Source organism: Tetrao urogallus, assembly GCF_951394365.1.
Source record: "Tetrao urogallus genome assembly, chromosome: 6".
Taxonomy (NCBI): domain Eukaryota; kingdom Metazoa; phylum Chordata; class Aves; order Galliformes; family Phasianidae; genus Tetrao; species Tetrao urogallus.
The window spans coordinates 13954772-13965819 of NC_136819.1; positions in this window are offsets into that span (position 1 = coordinate 13954772).

Here is an 11048-nt window from a genome sequence, read left to right on the forward strand (position 1 = left end):
GTTCAGCTCTGCTGAGAAACCATCTTAAGGGAAATTTTTCCTTGGGTGTAGCACATGCCTATGGAGTGCTTTGGGCTGGTTAGGTATGCATTTTTGAGCCAGCAATACTCCTTTGAGCATGCTTAGGGTTAGGTCCACAATAACCAAGCATCCATCCCCAAAGAAAATCTTCCATCTCACCCTGACTCTGAAGGACTTCCAGAGCACAGGCACATATATCCTGAATAGAAATACTAGCATTTCAAGCAAAGCTAGGATACCTCCCCACATCTCATTACTGCTGGGCCAGTGCCCACACACAAAGCAGCAGAGTCCTGGGGCTTTGGAAAGTCGACCACCAGCTTTTTCCATCTCTCCATCATATAGGTATTTGGGATTATACGCCTTGCATTTGGAAACCATGTCAGGAAACTTCGGTTCAGGCTGAGTCTGGACCGCACGCTGTTGGCCCTTCTTGCCCTACAGTCAAGGACAGGGGCATTGACGTCCCACAGTGCGTCCCACAGGTGGCACCTGCCCTGGGAAGTCTATTCAGTGTGGATGTATGGTTATGAAATATTATTTTAGCCAGCAGAGGGAGCGCTCAGTGCTTCAGACCAGGACAGTTCGGGAAGCACAGAGAAAACATCTGAAACCCTTATCAGGGCAATAGGAGCTGAAATAAAGGTTGTGCCTGGATTTGGGCTGGGGATGCTCTGCTACAGCATAACAGGGCACAGACCTGCTGCGAAACCCTCTGGAGATCTCTGGTATGTGGGCGAGTATCCCCCAAGTGAAATCTGCCCTATTAATTCAGGTCTGTGTTTGGGCTTTTACAGATGCCCACCTGCCAAGTATTTAAGGTAGAGCTGCATTCAAATTTAGGACAAATAGAGTGACACGCAGCTAATTTGACTTCAGTGAATTTAAAGACTAATCAGCTGGCAGGATCTGTAACAGTCTCCTGGCTTAGGAAAAGGGTCTCAGTTATTCTCCAGTGAAGTGCCTCAGCAGTGGAGGGATCTCTCTGTTCACACACGATAATAGAACTATAATTAGTTACCCAAATGTACATCAGTCCCATCCTCTCCTAACCAGTCAGATCCCCCAGGTGCTTAAATGAAATCTACTCAAGCAAAAAGGGGCAATTTGGAAACTTGTCTCTGTGCACATCAGTGATTAGAAGCCATGTAACAAAGCCAGGTGTCTGTGGGATTGAGCTAAGGCAAGCCCACGAGGGGATGCTGATGTGGATCAGATAAATATGTCACAAAAGCAGTGGCAAAGCAAAGACCTGAGAGCAGAAGATCTCATCATGCTGTGTCTGGGGGCATTTCCTGCAGACACCACACACGTTCCAGTTAAATGAGCACAGCCTTGGGCAGATTAACACCCCTTGCAAAGCCTGATAAAAAACAATGAGCTGCATGCTCAATGCAAAGTACATCAAGGATGAAAGGGAACTGGGGAAGAAGCAGAAAGGAGCAGCAGGGATGACCTCACCTGCCTGAAACCTACCTTGCTGCCAGGGAGTAAGGCAGCTTACTGCACTGTGATTAAAAACAATAAGAGTAGGAGAGATGTTACTCCAGAGGAAACAGATGTGAGAAAGCTCCCTGTGGTGCACAGCAGCCAAATGCATGATGGGAGCCAGAAACTGAAGTCGGACCCAATGCAATAAAAAGGTTTCTCAATAAGCAAGAGGCACCTACCAGTGGGATGGTTCAGCTGTTGACACAGGAGACTTGCATTGCTTGCATGGAGCCTTTTAAATGGGAGCTGATTGCTCACCACAGCATTAAATGCTTGTTCTGGCAGCAGCTGTGGGAAATCCTGTGGCCCTTTCATCAGTAAAAAATCTCTCCTACTGTTACCTATGCTCACTATCAGCATAAGACACTTTCTGCTTCGCACAACTACATTAAGTGCTGATTCCTACTCCTGTCTTTTAGATGGTAATATCTTGACCCAATGATGCCTGGCATGTCCACCTTGTAGCCACTTAACATAAGATCTGAGAGGAAAAATTGTGCTTATTTGTGATATGGACAATTCCAAAACACAAGGCTGCCTTGTTTACAGCAAGCTGGGAATGGCAAGTGCTAACACCTGCAGATTGGCTGTGTGTTGAGCACCTAATGGCTGAGCGCTGAGTTTGGTGACTGGGGCAGAACCAGATGATTTCCATATCTCTTTGGCAATGGCAGTTCTGGGGTGACACCTCTCCCTTGGCTATAATGCTGTGTCTGTGTAGCAAAGCCTGCCTCGCAAGTCTTGCTTGGACTGTGTCTGATGGCCAAAGAGCCTCTTCCTTGGATAGCCCAGTGGAGATGTGGGCACCAGGCCTTGTGCCATGCTTGTGTTCACACTAGTGGAGCTTCTGCAGCAAACCTCATTGCAGTAGCTGATTCTGCCCAGTGTTGCAATCTCCTGTCCCTTCTCCAGGATAGGCAGGTTTGGGCTCTCTCCTTCCTGTCATCTGCAGAAAAGCCAGAGCAAATCCTCCAAAGTAATTGCTGAAGATCAAGTTTTCTACTTTTAGCTGTTTTCACTCCTGAGATCAGAACCTGACACGGTAACACCCAGAAAATCTTAGTTTTAGAATTACTTCATTTAAAAACCAAGCACCAACATCCCAAGCCAGTTGTTTAGATTAAAATTAAATCTGTCCCACGTATTCCACCTCCCTTCCCTGGGAGATTGCTCGCTATCTGGGTGTGGAAGAGCATCTCAAAAGTGGGAGAAAAGGCTTTTAGTGATTCATCTTCTACTTTGTATACCCCAACAGTGCTGTTGTTGCTTTCAAGTGGGTCTCCAAGGCAGCAAGGGGTGGGAGAAAGCAGCTGTAAAATGGGCATCATACACCAGAGACAGGTCTGTGCCTCTCCCTTGTATAGGTGCAGGAAGGGGGACCCCTGGGAACACTGCCCTCCCCAGCACAGGTGTGGTTTGGGGCAGGACTTGGGATAGGGTCTCAACAGGATTTGGGATGGGAGCTCTTGAAACTCTCTGGTGACTCAGGCAAATCAACACCTAATGATGACACTTGTGTTTGTAAGTTAATTCCTCTAAAAGTCTCTTGTAGGAGATGCCTGCTATCTGTTGCTAGATTTTTCTCTTTTTCCTTATATAACATGCAAAGACAATGGAATTCAATCTATCTCTCACAAGCATCTTTTTTTTTTTCTTCTTTCCTTTTGATTAGATTAGTGCAGAAGAGGTTGTTCCAGTCTGGCACCTCTTGCAGTTACTGTTATTGTTTTGACTATAAAACACCCGTGTGATCTGTACATACTTGAAATGGTTGCTTTTAATGAAAACTAAAAATAATTTTAAAAAATCTTTAAAAATTCCAAAGAATTCACTTCCAGGCCAAAAAAAAAAAAAAAAAAATCTTCTCGTTCGCCAGGATCTACCTGCTGGACTTGGAAGGCTCAGCACAAAACCCACCTGGAAGAAATCAAATGAGAGGCAGGTTTGCAACAGGAATGCAATTGCCATGAATATAATCTTAGAATCTTAGGAGTTGGATGGGATCTCTGGAGATCACCTATTCCACTTGCTAATCACATTCAGGTATTCACAGTCCTACTGAGGCTCAGTGCAGCCACCTCTCATAGCTGGGGATGTCCTAATCTGGGGTCTGCAAAAGGCGACCGATTTCCACTGATCTTTGTATTGTCTCACCAAAAGATTTTTGTACAAGTATTTTAACTATTTTCCAGCTAAAACAGTGCCAGGAGGTCTGGGGACCTTCCTCCTCCATCCTGGCCATGTATTTCTCTCTGCTTCTGATGCTGTTTTTGGTAAGGGATGGATGAAGCTCACTGGGATGGATGAATCACACTCAGCTCTCATGGTTTGAGGCATTAAGTGGTTCTTTATGGGGTTAAGCAACATTTCGCCCTCCAGACACTTCCCTGCAGCTTTTCAGCACATCTGCTCCTGCAGGGCCATGTCAGTAAGAGGATGTGCTGAGGGCTGCGTACACCTTAAATTTAAGGTGTGAAATGCCCAGGGACCCTCCAGTCATTCCCAGAGTGAGCTCACCCCTCCATCTCTTCAAGGGAAACCAGTTGACATTATTGAGCACATTTCTCTAACCAGACAACTGCTGATTGTGTTCCATGAAGCTGAAGACATCACAGAGCCTCCCAGATGCCAATGGAGGAGCACACCATCGTCCCACCATCACTCCAGCAAGCCTCAGCAATCATGCTGCCTGTCCACCCCCCAAGAAAACACATTTATTTTCTTGCAGCCCACGGTGGTGCTGGGATAGTTCAGGCTGGAAAAAGGCCACCACAGTCAGGAGAGGACCAACAGTTGCCAGGCTGATGACTGGCTCCTTTGCCAACACCTGCCGTTTGCAAGCAACACTTTTTCCAACAGAATCCTGTAAAATATTTTTTATGAAGAACCGATAGGAAATGTTGTGGGGGAGGAAAAAAAAAAAGCCTAAACTTTTCTGGAAGTCTTCTTAGTCATTGCCTTTTTCCATTTGTAAAACTTTCCAGATTAAAGCCTCACACCCCACCTTTTCTTTTTCTTTTCTTTTCTTTCTTTCTTTTTCTTTTTTTTCCAGCTAAAACCATCTTTGATTAAATACAAAATCAATACAGCTGCTCAGCTCCTTGGGCTGCTGAGCTGGAGCAGAGGACCCGGCTCCCCGTGGTGCTGCTGCATCTCATGGGCTTTTCCAGGAGAGAGATCCCAGTGGCTGGAAGCCCAGCAAAACATGGGGTGGCTTGCAGCATGAGCTCCATATATGCACATACAGAGCACACAGGGGAAGGTTCATGGGGAAGGGGGGGGGTGTCTCCTTCAGACGTAGACATATCTTGCACTGCAGTTTTCTTTAAACTGTGGGGAAGTTGGATTAGGTGAGGAATTCCACAATTTCTTAGCTTTTCAAATAACATGTCTGCGATATCACTCAGCCTGACCTGTGCTCCCACCTGCCTTGGGAGCTCAGTTAACCCTTTGCCCATTGATTTCGGGGCTTCATGGAGGGCTGAGAACACATGGCCACACACACACTCAGGCTGCCGACACATCGGATTAGCACCTCTGATGCTGAAAGCAAGCAAAGTCCACCCTGTTCAGAGTCTGCCCACCATAAACACACACAGGGAATAGAAACCTCTTTAGACCTTCTCCAGCTCCTTCCTGGGCTTATGCCCTAGAGCAGGTATGGAGACGTTCAGGATTGTGCCTGTGCTTCCCATCACTCTGTGTCATTCCTCTTAGGATCTTCCAGATGCTGAAGCACACCAAGGATTGGTGTATCCCAGTAGGAGTTATCTTCAGCTGATGAAGAGGAGACGTGGAGACAGCAAGTGAGTCACCCCAAGTGGCATCACTGAAATGGGGACAGAAATAGGGGTAGCATTTGAGTCACCTGCCATTTGGCTCTACCTACTTAGCCAAGAACTCTCTACCCCCTCAGCACAAAAATACATGCGTGCACACACGTGCTATGTGAGCCCACTATGTGCTCTTTTTAAAAGCTATATGTATATTTTTGTGGGGGTTACTTGCCTAGTAATTAGCAATTAGATTAGGGTACGCACCCTATGAAGTCTCCTGCTCCAGGAGCACTGGGACATCTACAGAGCCATTGCATTTCTGCCCACAGACCTTTCCTCCTTGCTGAAACGCAACCAGCACCATGAAAAAGCTTTCCCTATCACACAGGATCACACCATACCTATTTGCACTGTGATACTACCTGGAGATCACAGCCCCACCTACAGACCACTCCTTGAAGGTCAAATAACCCTGATGGTCAACAGGAGACCATAGAGGTGAGGCTTTTGAATATGCACGGTCCCAACGGTTATCATGTCCCAGAAGCTCACCCCAGCTCTCCCCAAACCATCCCTACACACTTCCAACCCTTAAGGGGTGCACTGCTGTTCCCTCTGTCCTGAGGTGAATATCCCCTGCTAAGTGGGGATGGTGACACCATCACCGCTACCTTTCCCTGTGCCCCCAAGCCCACCCTGGCTGGGAGCTGGCTCAATGCAGCATCCTCTGCTCCGCCGGCGCCGTGCTGCTCTATCGCCACATTTCTCAGCGGTAGAGTATAAACATTTCCAGGGAAGTGCACTTAGTGTAAATTTGTTTGCCAAGTGCTGTTGCCTCCCCTCCTGGGTTATGATTGTGAACGTTTTGGTTGAGCCGGAAAACAAATCACCCACCCCATTCAGTGCACACCTCCTGGTCTCCCGTGAGGGTGTCCGTCACCCCTGGCATGGGCAATGTGTTCTGGGACATGTGTCCCCATGTTATCTGCAGTGGGGACCCTACTGCAAAGTCCCACGCAACAGCTTCCAGCTGTAGGCTCAGTAGGATCAGTTCCAGCAAGATCAGTCCCAGCCCCTAAGGAAGCAAGGCAAAGGGGAGAAGATGTATTCTCACACCTAAATGATAGACGAGGATGCAGAACATAAGGAAAATAAGTGACTTGCCCATAGCTGTAGCAGAGGGAGGCTGTGCATGGGTTATGCTAAACATGCACGACCTCCTCACTTCTCCTTTTCCCTGTATCCACAGCCACCTGCCCAATGGGATCATGGCCCCATGTCCTTCCTTCTTCTGGGATCTTCACTACATCTTCAATCCATTTCTCCCACTACAAAGCCCCTAGGCCTGAAAGATTGATGGGGTGACCCCAATTGGGGCTGGCAAGCAGAGGTGGTCATGGGGGTCCTCAATATGGGAAACCCTGGCCCTGAGAAGCTCTCAGCCCAATGCTCTGCCACAAGACAATGAGAGCTGCAAACAAAGAACCACACTGAAGCACAGCAGCAATGCGAGGGGAAAAAAAAAAAAAAAAAAAAAAAAAAAACAGAGGAAGAAATGCCTGAAAGATACATAGCTGGGATTCCTGAACCCCTCAGAGGTATTCGGGCTTAGCCAACAGGCTGGGTTTTTTTTTTTCAAGGCCATTAATTACACAACAGAGATGTATCTGCACTACTCCACCTCTCTGCGCTCAATAAGGGCCCCACATATATTCCCTACGATGTATCACCATCTGTGTGCAGTGCCACCACCTGCGCTGGGCACCTGGGAAAACAACCTGTTGGAGTGTGACACTTCCCTCTGGCTCTTGTGTCTGATTTTCTGAGGAGAAGTAAAGGGGCACTCCAAGTATGCACCTTTAAAGCATGTCTGAATATACGTGAGCTGAACTGGTTGGGAGGGCAGGAGGTGGTGGCAGAGCTGGAAGGCTTCAGGGGGGCAAGGAGAAGATCTAAGGAGCTGTACCAAAGCAAAGTCAGTGCATGGGCAGCATATGGACTTGCTCAAGAATAATTCCCTGTATTTGCACAGTGTTGTGAAGAGCCAACCTCATCTTCTGGTGCTTGGAAGAACCAGTTGTGCCTGCTGAAGCTCTTATTGGTCCTTTAAGGAGCTTGGACTTCTTCCTCTGTATGACATTCCTGTGAGCTTTCCATGGAAATGTTTTTTTTAAAAAAAGGGGGGACGAGGACAGGAAATTGTGACGTGCTTAGCTGTTAATACAGGCACAGACCCACAGACCCATTCTCCTTCTGCTACTGTATTTGTTGAACATTTTTGACATGTATAATCAGACAAAACTTGGAATCTTCCAGGCTCCCTCCGCAAAAACAAAACAAAACAAAAAAAAACCCCCAACAAAACAGAGGAGAGGGGAAGCATTCTTCCTTATCTACCCTATCCCACCCTTCTCAGAAATCCCTTTTCGGAGTCCACTTTGGCAGCTGGGGATGACCAAGACATGCTCTTCTTTCCACAGATGGTGGGGAGAGAGGAGACACGTCCCTCTCTCCCTGGGACGGTCTGACCCTTTGGTGCTTCCAGCCCCCAGCCTCCTGGCTTTGGCCATGTTGCAAACAGTGCTTTGAGTTTTAAAAGATGCTACAGGAATACCAAGTCTGTCCAGTCTGCAGAAATGCAAGTTTGTCCTCCACATAAATAGGAGTGAAAACACCTGTGCCTTTAACTGCTGTCACAAATTCTTCAGGCACAATGCAATAATATACCTCTTTAGAACTTCAGTTTTGCAGTGTTCAGCAGCATCCAGATCCTTTGTGTGCATCTGCCAGCAACTCTCGAGTCCAACGAGTGCCCCAAGGTATCAGCAGACCAGCGCAGGATTTGCTCCAAGAGTCCCTTTTCCCCCTGAACATGCCAAAAAGATGACCCTGCCCATATAATAACCTAACAGCAGACACAAGGAGACCTGAGCAGACCCTCTTGGCATCCACTCTTGTTTGCTCCTTGCTGACCACAGGCCCGAGGTGAATTATTTCTCCCACTCCGAGTTGTTTGACTTCAATTTCATGCAGGGACCTTACATATATCACATCCCCTGTCGCCAATGAATCTCTCCTGTTCAAACAGTTCCAGTTGCCCTGAGATCAATATATTTTAGCAGCACACAAGGACACCGTGTTATTGCCAATTTCCTGGGCTGTACAAAACAAAAGGTATCACTTTCTTAAAGCCATTGAAAAATGCTCTGGGCCAACTTAGATTACTTCTCTGCCATTAAATGGTTGCATTTAGGACTCATCCTGATCACTGTCCTGTCTTGTGATGACATTTTCTGCCAGTCTTCAAGGACAGGAGATGCCATCTCAGGAACCGTTCCCACCCTCCTGTGGTCTAATGTCAGTAGTGTAGTCTGATTTCTCCCAGTTGTCCTCATTGTTGACAAATGAGAATATGAGGTGTCTTACAAATAGGTACGTGCAATTCAAATGCCAAGAAATCCCTTTCCTGCTCATTGGGAAATAAACCAAATGAGCACCAATGGGTGCTTTGGTTGAGCTGGGATTAGGTGACTTTTCCCACCTCTGTCTGCAAGGTCTGTCCTGGCTCCAGCTTTCCTGTTCTTTCCTTCGTCCCTTGAGACCCTTGGAAACGTGTAGTTGGCCACCCAGATCTGCCATCCAGACCCAGAGTGCCACTGGGGGCTTTGCAGATGGGCATCCCCTGGACATCCATGGATTCAGATGGAACCCAGAAGCTTCCTATGATGCTGGGGTGGAAGCTTGTGCTCCTCCCAGCCCTTCTCTCTCCATCTCTGCCTTCTCTGGTGCAGGTCCAGCCATGCCCTCCTCATCCTCCTGCCGCTCAGGCCCTGTTGTCAGGCAATGCCATGGGCTGGAGTTTGGGGTGGAGGCAGCTATTGTTCCAGCTATCTGCAGTGTAATGTTCCTTATGACTGTATTAAATGAAGGGCGGAGGTCACACATCCCCAGTTTAAATTAGGTTTGGGCTGACCTTTAACAATATTACACTCGTGGATCCTCTCATAACTCACGGCATAAACTCCCTGAGGGTTTTACCACCTCCCTCTCTCCTTCCTACTGTAAGGATGCCCGAGGCTTAATGCGCTTCTCTCCTATTTCGCTTTGATTTCTAATCCCATCCCCTTCTCCCCCTTCGCCCCCCTAAATACAGATATATTCACTCCTTTAAAGGTGGGGGAAAGAACCTGTTCCTTTTCTCTTCTGGGCGACAGCTCTTTCTTTTGTGTCTCTTTCTTCCCTTCCCCGCCCCCCTCCTCTTTCTTGACACAATGCACTATTTATTTGCACTGAAGGATAACTAAGAAGCAATTAAAAGATCAAAAGGCACAAGCCCAAGTAGACCCAACTCGGCAACTTGTGGGGTGCATTTTGCTGCTGCCGCCGAAGCTGCACCGAAAGGCTGCCTTGTTTGTCCCCCCAGTCAGAGGGACACCTCTCCTATTGGGTCGCCTCTTCCTCAGAGCGGACTTTTATGATCGCTATTTTTCACCCCCATTGTTTGCTATTGCAGTTGTTTACTGGAAAATCACTTGTTTTTCTCAGGGAGATTAACCCCCTCCAAGCTTTCTTTTGTCTCCTTTCAGGAGGTCCTTGCGCTGGGCTGGGGGAAGGGTAGGGAAGGGAGCCGACTCCTTCAGCTATTAACAGGGGCTTACAGCCCCCTGCCAAGGCTGAGTCCTTCCCTTTGATGGGGTTTTGCTTGCAGTAGGGAGAGGTGCTTGATCTTCCTCAAGGAGATGAATAGAAAGCGAAGATCCATGGTACGGATGTTCTAAGTTCTGGGCATCTCAGAGAAACTCCTACAGCCAAAGGTGGGCATCAGCGGAGATGCCTCTTTGCGGAGAAGATGCCAGTGGGACTTCTCAAGAGCCCGTTCTCTTTGACAGCCAGATCAATTCTTCTCACTAGGAGCTGAGATCTAATGCCCACACTGGAGCATGATGAGGACACAAGTGCTTTCCCAGCATCACACTCCTCTCCTAGGCATGCTGGCTGCTCACCACCCAACACCAGGGAGTCTGCTGGGCACAATGCACAGTGACACAACCCAGAGGACAGCCTGCAGACGAGAAGGATGCTGGGCAGGGGAGGACCTCCAAAGCTCAACAGGAAGGGACCAGTCCTGCTCAAGCCTCACATTTTCCTCGGCATGTTTATGGCAATTCCAGCTGTTCAGAGAGGCGCCGAGTTCTCTATTCTCGAAAGAAGAAAAAAAAAAAAACAAAAAAAAAACCAACAAAACTACAAACGTGCACATTTTGTTTTAAAAAAAGAGTTCCCTCAGTACACGTCATTGAGATTTGCTGAGCCCTCACCCCTTCGTGCCACTGCCTACCATGAGCACCACCTGCGATGTGCAGCCCGAGGCGCAACGCTGGCAGCTCTGCCCCTGCCTGCTGTGGGTGGGTGCATGCTTTGCACTGCAACTTGAGCTGCGCATCCCTGCGAGCTGACAGCCACCCGTGCTGCGCCTACCCGAGCGAGCGCTCCGGGACTTTGCTGCTGGTGGAAAGCAAGTGGGTTCCCTTGCAGCCCACCTCTGGGGCAGCCATTTCTCAGCGGGGCAGGTTTTTTGGGAGGTGAACTGTGCACAGTGCAGCTCCGGTGTGATCACTGTGCAGCTCCGGTGGTGGAGCGGCGGTTGCAACGGTGGCGAATTCGGATCACATGCTGCTTCATGGCAAAGCCTGGGAAAAGTCCTTTTGGCTTCAAAGCAATTGCACAAGCTGGCAGCCCAGAGAGCAGACACTAGAGGTG